A 10421-nucleotide genomic window follows, 5' to 3' on the forward strand; every position below is an offset into this window, starting at 1 on the left:
CTATTCACCTATTAAATTGACAAAGATTTAAAGCTTTGATAACACCAGTGTTGGTGAGATTTGGGAAACTATACACTCTCAGACACTGCTGATGAAGTACGAATTGGTGCTACTTTCTGGAAGACAATTTGGTAATACATATTCAAATGTGCACATACCTGGTGAACCAGCAATTTCCCTTATAAATATATACTCTCTGGCTAATGCTCACAGAAAAGTTACATGTACAAGGATGTACACTGCAGCATTGTTTAAAAATAGCAAAGATAGGGGAAAATAATTTAAATGCTTTTTAATGGAGACTGACTCAATTGTGCTGCATCCATAACATGGAATACTTCCCATCCGTTAAAAAAACAGGGAAACTCTACCACCTGATATGGGAATAGTTCTAAGATGATCAAGAAGCTTAAGTTGCAAAACTGTGTGTTCAGCATGATCCCATTTGCTTTTGATTTTAAGTACACAGAGTGGATACACACACACACACAACGTCACACTAAAAAAAAATCAGGATCGCACTAAATAGACAGCTTTGTAACAGACGTGTATATACTAAATGTTTACATATACAGTTGTACATTTATATGTATAGAACATTTCTAGTAGGAAAAACTAAATAGCTATTACTTATGGAGCACAGGGGGTGGGGAGGTGACACCATTCTACCGGGCTGGATCTTTTTTTTTTTTAATCGTGAGAATACATAACTTGTTGATTGTTAAGAACTAAAATTCTCTAGATCAAAATGATACCTTTTATGTCTGATATAAGACTGCTCAAATAGGAGCCCTAAAACGATGAAAAAACACTAAGAAAAAGAGAACACTCCTACTCCAATGACTCCGTATTCCATCAAGCCCAGTGGTCCTCAGCAAAATTACCCACAGTCCCATTACGGACACTCTTAGCAACAGAAGGCCAGCAAGTGCCAGTCTAATGCTACCAACCTCCGGCCACCAGAGAAGCCTCCGTGAACCCTTCCAGGACTGCACCACAAGCAGACATTTCTCAAACATGCCTTTGGTTTCCTTGGGCAAGGGCACATGTGCCCTATCCTTCCCTCCCTGTCCCAAAAAGCTCTCTTATTAGTGCAGGTGCTACTCTCCAATGTTTAAAATGACAGCCAGCTAAATGATAAAAATAAAGTGTTAGCCTGATAACAGATAAAGGATATTCCTCTGGGAATATTTCCACTTTAAATTAGGGAATCCAGCTCTTACCTTAATCTAAAGGAATGAATTCAACAGTGAGAACTGCAAGCAAACCAGAAGAAAAGGAAAGTAATAATTTGAGGACATGACCTCCCTTTGTTCCTTCTAAACATGCCAGGTCAAAACCTACCTGTCATCTACCCTAACGCTGGAGATACACTACCCTACTCACTACAGCACCGACACTAACTACACCTGAATTAAAACCTCAGTTTCCCACCTTTAAATACTATTTGACCAACTCAGGCTATTCTTCTAAGAGGCTAAGAAGACAGGTAAGTGAGCCAACCATTCACTACCAATGAGCTCACACATAAATAGCAACATATTTGAAAACAACAGATCTTCCTATAAAATCAAAAATGCAGGGCTTCCCTGGTGGCGCAGTGGTTGAGAGTCCGCCTGCCGATGTAGGGGACATAGGTTCGTGCCCCGGTCCTGGAAGATCCCACATGTCGCAGAGCAGCTGGGCCCGTGAGCCATGGCCGCTGAGCCTCCGCATCCGGAGCCTGTGCTCCGCAACGGGAGAGGCCACAACAGTGAGAGGCCCGCGTACTGCCAAAAAAAAAAAAAATGCAGTTGTACTCTATTCTCTGTCCCCTCTTCTGTAGAAAGAACAAAGAACCCCCAGACCTGCTTATTCTGAGGCACTGGTTAAGTCATTTATTTTCTCTGCATCCCTTTCCTTCTCTAAAATGAGAAATGAACTACGTCTATGTTTCTCAAAATGTTTCTACTGCATCAGGATTACCTGGAGTCCAAATTAAGAAAGGGGATTCTAGAGTGTCACCCATACCTACAGAAAGAGAAGTATCGGAGCTTGGGAATCCCACAACTTTGACAAGTTCTCCTGAAAACTGTTTGAGACCCATTAGTTCCTCAGGTCTCTACTTGACCTAATTATACGCTAGTTCAAAGAATCCTAGACCTTCCTCTTTTGTCAAACCCATGAAATAAAGAGGAAGATACTGGAGAGTAAATGTTTAAATATCACTGCTATCATCCTCCTTGCAACTTCAGTGATTCAAACATTTACTGAAAACCTAACAAGATATTGCGATACTGAATCACAATATCCTAGTATTGCTTGCTGAGGATATGCGCACAAATACATACAAAACGGTCAAGGGGACTGCTAAAACTAAATCCAAGAGCTGAGATTTCAAATACTGTTTACATATAATAGTCAAAGCAATCAAGAATCATGTTTCTATCAGAAAACACCATAGTAAAATAATGTGACCCAAAATTCCTTCACTACTAGAAGTTTAGTTACATTTTTTCTAATCTGACTACATATGTATATACTCTATATACTATATACTGATAGTCTATTTCAATTTGTACACCATAGTTCAAAAGAGTAATTTGCTCAAAAGAGCAAATATGGAATATAAACTTATTAATTAGTGCAATAAGTTGTCTTTTCAAAGTTCATTTCTGTAAGTTTCTTCCAAAACATTTGAAAGTGTGACAGGCAATGTTTCATAATCCCCCCACCCCCCGATTCTCTTCTTTCAGTGGAAACAGATTTTCAGCCAAACAGCTACCTACTGAAGACCACATATCCCAGCCTCCTTTGCAGCTACATGTGGCCACCTAAGTTCTGACCAATGGGTGTGAACAAAAGTCACATATGCAACTTCCAGGTTTGTCTTTAAAGAGGGGATGTCCTCTCCCCACATCCTGTTCCTGGACTGTGAATGTGGTGAGCAGCTGTCTTGAACTATATAGGAAATGGTGTCCCCTTAAGCATAGAAAAACAAGACAGAAGGAACCAAGGTCCCCTATATCTTGGAGCCACCACAATCAGCCTTAGGCTACTTATATGAGAGAGAAGTAAACTCCTTGTTTAAGCCACTGTATTTAGTCAGAACATAGGTCCAATCTTGTGTTCCAACTAATGCATATAGAAAGATTAAGTTACTAATAAATATTACATAACAGCTACTTACCAGCTCAGTAAAGCTGAAACTCTAATTATAAATTCTTGGGTAATCTCACTACTGAAATTATTGCTACTGTACCAACTTACATTTTACGCTTTTTGCGGAACACCTCATTACAGTATCTCATTTCACATTCTCAAAATCCTGGGCAAGGCAGCGGGTGCTCTGCACATCTGGATACAGGACACTAAAGCTCAGAAGCTACTTTGCCCAAGGTTGCAGAACTAAGGAATGGTGCTCAGGCAGAATGTCGCACACAGGTTCCTCATTCCATCATTCCATGTACATGTACATTTAGCTACACCTGTTATGTGCCAGGCATTGGGGTTACAGAATTATTCCTGTCCAGATGGACCTTACAGTTTAGTGGAGAGAGGGAGAGACATACAATAAATGAGTACGTGTACTTACGCGTACATATGAATAACTGTATAGCAACATTTAGTGATGGCTGTCAAAAAAAGCAGAGTCTGTAAGAATGCATGGCCAAGGAATCTCACTTAGACTGGAGTTTGGGGGAAGGCCTCTGAAGAAGTAGAATTTATGCTGAGACCATAAAGATGAGTATCAATGAAGAAGAGGAAAGAGGGAGAAAGCTATTAAGAAATGTATGTGTGCTATCTCAGTCTTCACAAGAACCCCATGGTAAGTATCATCAACCCCATTTTACAGATGAAAAAACTGATACTTAGCAAAATCACTGTGCCTTAAGTCCACACTGCCAGTGAGTGGCAGGACCTGTTGAGATTCCAGACCTGCCTGACTCAGGAGGCTCTGCCTGGCACCATCTCACAGGCCAATACTCTCTCCACAGTTATCATGCTTCCTCAGCTGCTATCTCTAACTTGCTATCAAGCAGATTTTGGATAGATGTCACAATTTGAGCATCTTCTTACCCAAATGCATGTGCTAAACTGCCAACCTTAACCACAAATACCCATAAAACTTAAAAAAATAATAAACTCTTTCCAGTCGAAATTTTATATACTTAGAGAAATAAGGGGATTATTTAATGAACAGGTATGTTATTTAAAATAGAGGTGATGCTGAAACCAGTTTCATTCCATGTTAAACCAGTTCACTAAGCCCCTCTCCACAAAATCAATTTGAACAAGCAATCCAATTATGGGGAGATAAAACTGAAAATAATTCATCAAGAGTAAAGATACATTTTAAACTATTATGCACTATGTATCAGATATGGGCACACGTCCATCAAACAAACAAAACTTTAACAGTATTACAAACTTTTAAAAGTCACCTTCTAGAAGAGAGGATACATAGCTCTGGGAGAAGAATCAATTGCTGAAAAGCCAAAATGGTTCTGTATTAGCAAAAAGTATGCCTACAAGGAACCACATTATCTTAGATGTTCAATGTACCATAAGTTATCTCCAATAAAGAATTTTAAATTGTTATACAACTCTGGAAGTAGGATTTCAAAGCAAAACCAAAACTTTTTAAAAACATTTAGCTGGTTTATACAATGCAATATTTCCAAGTCATTTTGTTTTCATATACCAAAAAATGAAACTAAGGCTGCCTGTAGCCACTAGGTTAGGAAACAAGACTTGTCTCTTGCCTAATAAGAGCCTTAAATTAATTACTTTAGTCATGTGAAGTCAACATTTCACTTTCACATAACCAATGGTAAACTTTACAGCTCTAGCTTAACATTATAGCACTGACATAAGGCAAGATTTCAAATGATTTATTTATTTAGAGGCAACTGGGGAGAAATTTTAAGTAATTTAAAATAATTTGATGATTTTTCCAAGTAATTAACCACAAATTTTAACCCCTTCCCCCAAAATTTTTAAACCAAAACTGTGCACGCCTTGGGTTATGAATTACTATAATTTCTCTAGCCATCAAAACGTTGCCCATTGTCAAAATGATATATGGTAAGAAGTCCTTCCAAAAGCATAACCACTATATATACATGTAAGGTGCTCACACGAAAGTAATAAAGTCATGCATTTCACCTTACAGGGCAAAGTATGATAGTGTCAAGTTTCAGGTGATCATGTTTGATAGCTTCAAGTAATATCTTTACTTCTAAACAGAAAATACACACAAGTATCTGGAGGTAAAACCACCCAAAAACTCAACAAAAAATAGTGATTCTTAACTCACAGTTTAAATTTACTGATAGTAATACAACAAAATTCTAAGACTACTAAAATTTTGGGAGAGAAAAATCAAGTTCTTTATAAAGACTCTGGAAGTTTTGGGGTTCTGCTGGGTTGAGATAAAGTTTTTCTGGGGGGGGATAAAAAGAGAAACTGCTTGCGGGTGGGGCTGGGTGTGTAGGAAATGTGAAAGTTCTTTGAGACAAGGGAAAAGTGAATGTTAAAGCAAAGAAAATTTGGAACACACCTTACCACAAATAAAGTCACAAATGAAGCCCCCTCTTCTATTAAGCTTATTTTTAAGATCACGTAGAAGGCAATTAATTCCCTTCTCACTCATAATAAAGTTACTTCTATTCAAGTTTTCTCCCCATGACTAGATAGTTGCCAAGCATAAACATGCATGTGAAAACATCCCTGGGCATTCTAAACTTCTAACCTTTTTTTTGTTTCGTTTTCAAGTAGTACCCAAGATTCAATACAAATTAGCATCTTCTTTCTTTACATAGTTTCAAAACAAAACATATGCCAAAGGTCACTCTCACCACGTATTATAACAAGTTACCTTAAATTTGGTTTCATGGGGATTTGTAGCTCTACAAAAACCTATGTAAATTCTTTAAATACCAGTTGTTGCACTTACCACACTCCCCACCACAACATCTCTAAGTCATACACACAAAAAAATCTCCATAAATGAAACTAAGGGGCAGACATCAGACAATATTCTAGAGGAAAAAAATTCTAAGGCAGGGGTTTTTTTAACATCTACATTCCCAAACAAGACACTGCATTACAATGGAACATCTTCATTTGTTTTGAATGTTAGTGCCCTTAAAAGAGGCTGGATTAACTCAATTTTTGAATCCCCAGGACACAGTAACTATGTATGTTTGTAAGTTTCCATTGAATTCCACCAAAAAGTCTTTAAAAGAAATGTAAGAAACGATCTTAAACCTAAATTCCATATTCCAAACAAAAACAAGATCTCACTAGATCACTTAGTCCATCTCCCACCCCTACCAATAAGGACCATCCACTCACTTAATTCTATTCAAATCCATAATCTTTTTTAGATTTCAAAGGAGTGAGTCTTCACCTTACAGACACAGGAGTGACCCTTCCTTTCAGGATAATTAACTTCTGAGCTCACACTTCTTATGAACTTTTTATACTCAGTTTTACATTACAACTTGCTGTAGACATTGACAGGACTCAACTTTTTGGCAAGGTCTGAAGTCTAAATGAATTTGGACAGCCACCATAAACATCACTGCTACTCCAAGGCAAATCCTCCAAAAGCGCTGGGTGTACACTTTAAGTGTAAGTCATATGTATACTAAAAATCTTAATCTAACGGAGTGAACTTTTTTCATAACTGCAGTCTCTTTGAAATGATCTTCCGTTTAAAATCTTAGCACCTGAAATTTTAATTCTCTTTCCACATTTATACTCTAGCTGAAAAAAAATTCTCGTAACTTATCAAGATATAAGAAGTTTACAAAACAAAAGCTAAAGGTAATTCCACTGAATTATGAAAACGCCCCCAAAATATTAAATATATCCATTCTTAAATACTTTGTATATGTAAAGTGTAAGGGATCACAGAGAAAATCTTAAGTGTTCAAAGATAAAAAGTAACTAAAAATAACTTTGCACAAAACTTTCTTATGACTCATCAATACTTACATGACTATAATTAAATTTAAGTGTGAACAAAACGCACTGAAGAATATTTTTTAATTCCTTCCATTCAAAAATTGTCTACGTAGTTTGACTGGGAGCGGTGGGGGGGGCCGGGGGGGCAGAAGCTGACTAGTTAGTTTCATTCAGAGGCCCTCACCTCAACCTTTCCTTTCCGCTTCCGCAAACCACAAAGTTAATTCCATGCAAAACACTATACGTGGACAGAAGCTCTAGGTTAGAATCCTGAGTCATTACACACAGATCGCTCCAAAATTTGCCAGTATTTACAATAATGAGTTATACCCTAGTGATTAAGAGCCCAGGCTGGCTACAGACTCCTGGTCCCAGCTGTATGACCTTGGATGAGTCATCGCTCAGTTTCCTCATCTGTGAAATGGGTAACAGTTCCTACCGGGAGGATAAACGACTTAATACACATAAGGCCCTGAAGAAAAGTGCCTGGCACTATTCGTCCTAATCTTTAAATCAGTGTGAAAACAATGTTATAAGATGTATTTTCTAACAACTTAGGCGGAATTCAAGAACCAAATGGTGCTGGCATTCAAGTACTGCACCTCGATTACAAGATTCACATCATCCAAGGGTTGGACGACAGGCACAGAGAAGTGGTCAGAGTCACTCACTCACTAATTCTGCCATTTTTTAACTATTTCGGACCCGGGAGGGGCCTTTCGCTAAGTGTGAAGCTATTCAGCAGCTCCGGTGTCTCTAAACGAGAGTGGGTCTGTGCCTATTAACAGACTTGTGAAGTTCCGTTGCAATACCCAGGTATCAATTATAATTTACGCATCCTCAGCCACCAATTCCTCCCGCTGCTAAACAAGTCATCAATCCACCTCGAGTGGCCGGGCTCACTTGCACTCACTGCACAACTTCGGAGCATGCCGAGTGCCCTGGCTCCAGCACACACCCCAAAAGGGCCGCGCGGGGACCGGACTCGCGACCTTCCCCGGCGCCTAGCCCGGCAGCCAGCCCCATTTTCTTAACCCGCGCATTGTCCTTGCGGAGAACCCCGGCCGTTCCCACACTGGTGGGGACCAAGAGGAGGGACGAGGGAGGAGCTGGGGGAAGAGGATGAGGAGGAAGAGGAGGAGGAGGAAGACAACCTCCTCCCCTTCGCTCGGGCGACCAGTGAAGGTCTGGCGCTTTCTCCGGCCCCCAGGCCCCGGCTCCCGGGAGCTCCCGGGAGGCCGCAGCCCCATCTCCCACCCTCCGCAACTTTCCCTCCGCTCGCACCCGCCTCTCCTCCGGGACCGGGCCTGTCGGGCTCCCTCCCCCGGCGGCCGGCCCCGGGCCGCGGCGCCTCCTCCTAAAATGGCAGGTCCCTCCCTCCGCCCGGCCGGCCTCGGCACGGGCCCGGTTGCAGGCCGCGGGGGGAGCCGGGCGCCGGGCCGGGCGGGGCCGCGGCCGGGCCGGGCCGGACACTCACCGGGACGATGGCGGGGCGCTCGCGCCGTTCCCTCCGGTGAGTCTCTGCCTCGGGCTCTCGCCGCTGCGCTCTCGCCGCGGCCTCCGCAGCCAGCGCCGCCCCGGCCTCCTCTCTCCGCCCCCGGCGCTCCCGGCTCCGCGGCCGAGCCGCAGCCTCCTCAGTCTCTCTCCGGCTCGCGGTTCCAGCGGCGCCCGGGGCCGGGGAGGCGACAGCACCCTCCCCGGCAAATACCGCAGTCCCCGGACCCCGACTCCCGGCGGCGGGGCCGCGAGGCCCGGGCCGGCGCGGAGGGCGGCGGCGGCGAGGCCGGGCGCCGAGTCGCGGCCGCTGCCGGTGGCTTCTTCCCGAGGAGGATTTTGTAAATCTCACAAAATGGCGCGCGCTCCAAACCTGCGCAGCGAGAAGCGCCGGGGCCCGAGCGGCGGCGGCGGCGGCGGCGGCTCCTCCGCCAGGAGAGCCCGAACCGCCCGCCCCCGAGTCCCCGCACAGACAGACAGACACACACACTCACACACACACGCACGCACACTCGTCCTCGCACACGCTCACTCACATACACACTCTCTCACACTCACACCGGTCCCGCCCGCTCGCCGGCGGCGGCAGCGGCACCAACAGCAGCAGCAGGAACAGCAGCAGAAGCGGCGGCGGCGGCGGCGCCCGCACCCCCCGCTCGGGGTGTCCGCTCCCTGAGCCCGTCCCGGGCCGCGATCAGCAGCAGCGACGGCAGCAGTCTCCCCGGATCCCCCCGCCGCTCTTGCCGCCGCCACCCCCGCCTCACTCCAATGGGGCTTTTTATTATTATTCGGGCGGGAAGCGAAAGGGTTTAAAAAAAAACCAACCAACAAAATGGCGACGGACCGACCCGGTCGCTATAGCAACTGTCAATCAAAACGCAAAACCCCGGCTGACGTGCTGACGTCCTCCTCCCGCCCCCCGGCCCCAAGCCGGCGGGCGGGGCCTGTTGCTCGGGCAACGGCAGATTCCGTTCCCTCCTTTCCCTCTCCCCCTCCGTCCCCAACCAACCACCCAACCCCCTCAGGTCACGTGAAGGATAAATTCGGAGTTCGGGCCCGCTACGAGTGTCAGAGGAGGGCGCGTGATTCGCTCGGGGGAGGGGAGAAGAGGGGGATGGCCGGGCCGAGGTAGGGAAGGGGAAGAGGAAGGGGGGCGAGGCGGCGGCCCGGCCTGTGCGCGAGCGCCCGCCTCTTCCCCGGCCGCCCAGCCGCGCCCCGCCCCGCTCCCGCCGCGCCAGCCGCGCCCGCGCCGACTGCGGCCCGCAGAGCGCGCGCGGGCCCCGCGCCACCGCCCTCGCAGCCCAGCGCTTCCGCGTCGTGCGCCCGCAGCCCCGCCCGCTCCGGGGGGAGGGGGGCTGGACTCTGAGGCCACGCGGGGACCCGGGGAACCCACCCCTCGCGCGCCCGGGCCGGGGGTTCTCACCTTCATCCCCGGGGAGCGCGCCAGCCGCGCACGTCCGCGGATTTAAGCTGTTCTTCGAAGGGCTCGCGTGCCCCCCTCGCCGGAAAATGCCCACGGAGGCTGCGGCGGGGGGTGGGGAAGAGGCCGCCTCCGCGTTTCAGACATCTCAGGAATTCCGGACGCTTCGCCCGTATTCACGATGCCCCTGCGGCTGACACCTTGAATAAATCCTGTCGCTCGGTCTTTGAGGCGGCCAATGCAAGCGTACAGAAATTATGGACGGAGCCATCATAAAAACTTTAGGCTGTGCAGGCTCTCCCAGGCATTCCCACGGATTTCAACCCCCCCTCCCGCCTTTCCGGGCACAGCCTTCCTTCCCCGTCGGAATTCCCCGAAAATTAATCGTCTTAAGCTGTTACTGTATCTTTGTCCAACTCTCTGATTTCCTTTTTCATGTATCGTCTCAGTTTCCAGATTCTAGATCCGCCCACAATTTATTAATATTCTGGCCTTGGTTTATCTTTGTTTTATCTAGACCTTCTGCCTGACTAAATATTGCGAGGTGTGCTCC

The 10421-nt window shown here is 45.9% G+C and overlaps 1 protein-coding gene across 7 annotated transcripts in view; it reads right to left on the reverse strand.

The window, feature by feature from the left end:
- Positions 1 to 10177, reverse strand: part of DYRK1A (dual specificity tyrosine phosphorylation regulated kinase 1A) — a 145604-nt gene extending 135427 nt beyond the window's left edge. For 3 of the 7 annotated variants that reach the window (XM_060297801.2, XM_030880900.3, XM_060297799.2), the window contains exon 1: positions 9872 to 10177. The gene's annotated coding sequence lies outside the window, so the exon portion shown is untranslated. Of the gene's footprint in view, positions 1 to 8431; positions 9389 to 9871 lie in introns of those variants that run through there. The other 4 variants (XM_030880905.2, XM_030880902.2, XM_060297797.1 and 1 more) reach the window with 2 other exon arrangements.
- Between the last annotated feature and the right edge of the window lie 244 nt (positions 10178 to 10421).

This window comes from Globicephala melas, chromosome 4, assembly GCF_963455315.2.
Source record: "Globicephala melas chromosome 4, mGloMel1.2, whole genome shotgun sequence".
NCBI classification, from domain to species: Eukaryota; Metazoa; Chordata; class Mammalia; order Artiodactyla; family Delphinidae; genus Globicephala; species Globicephala melas.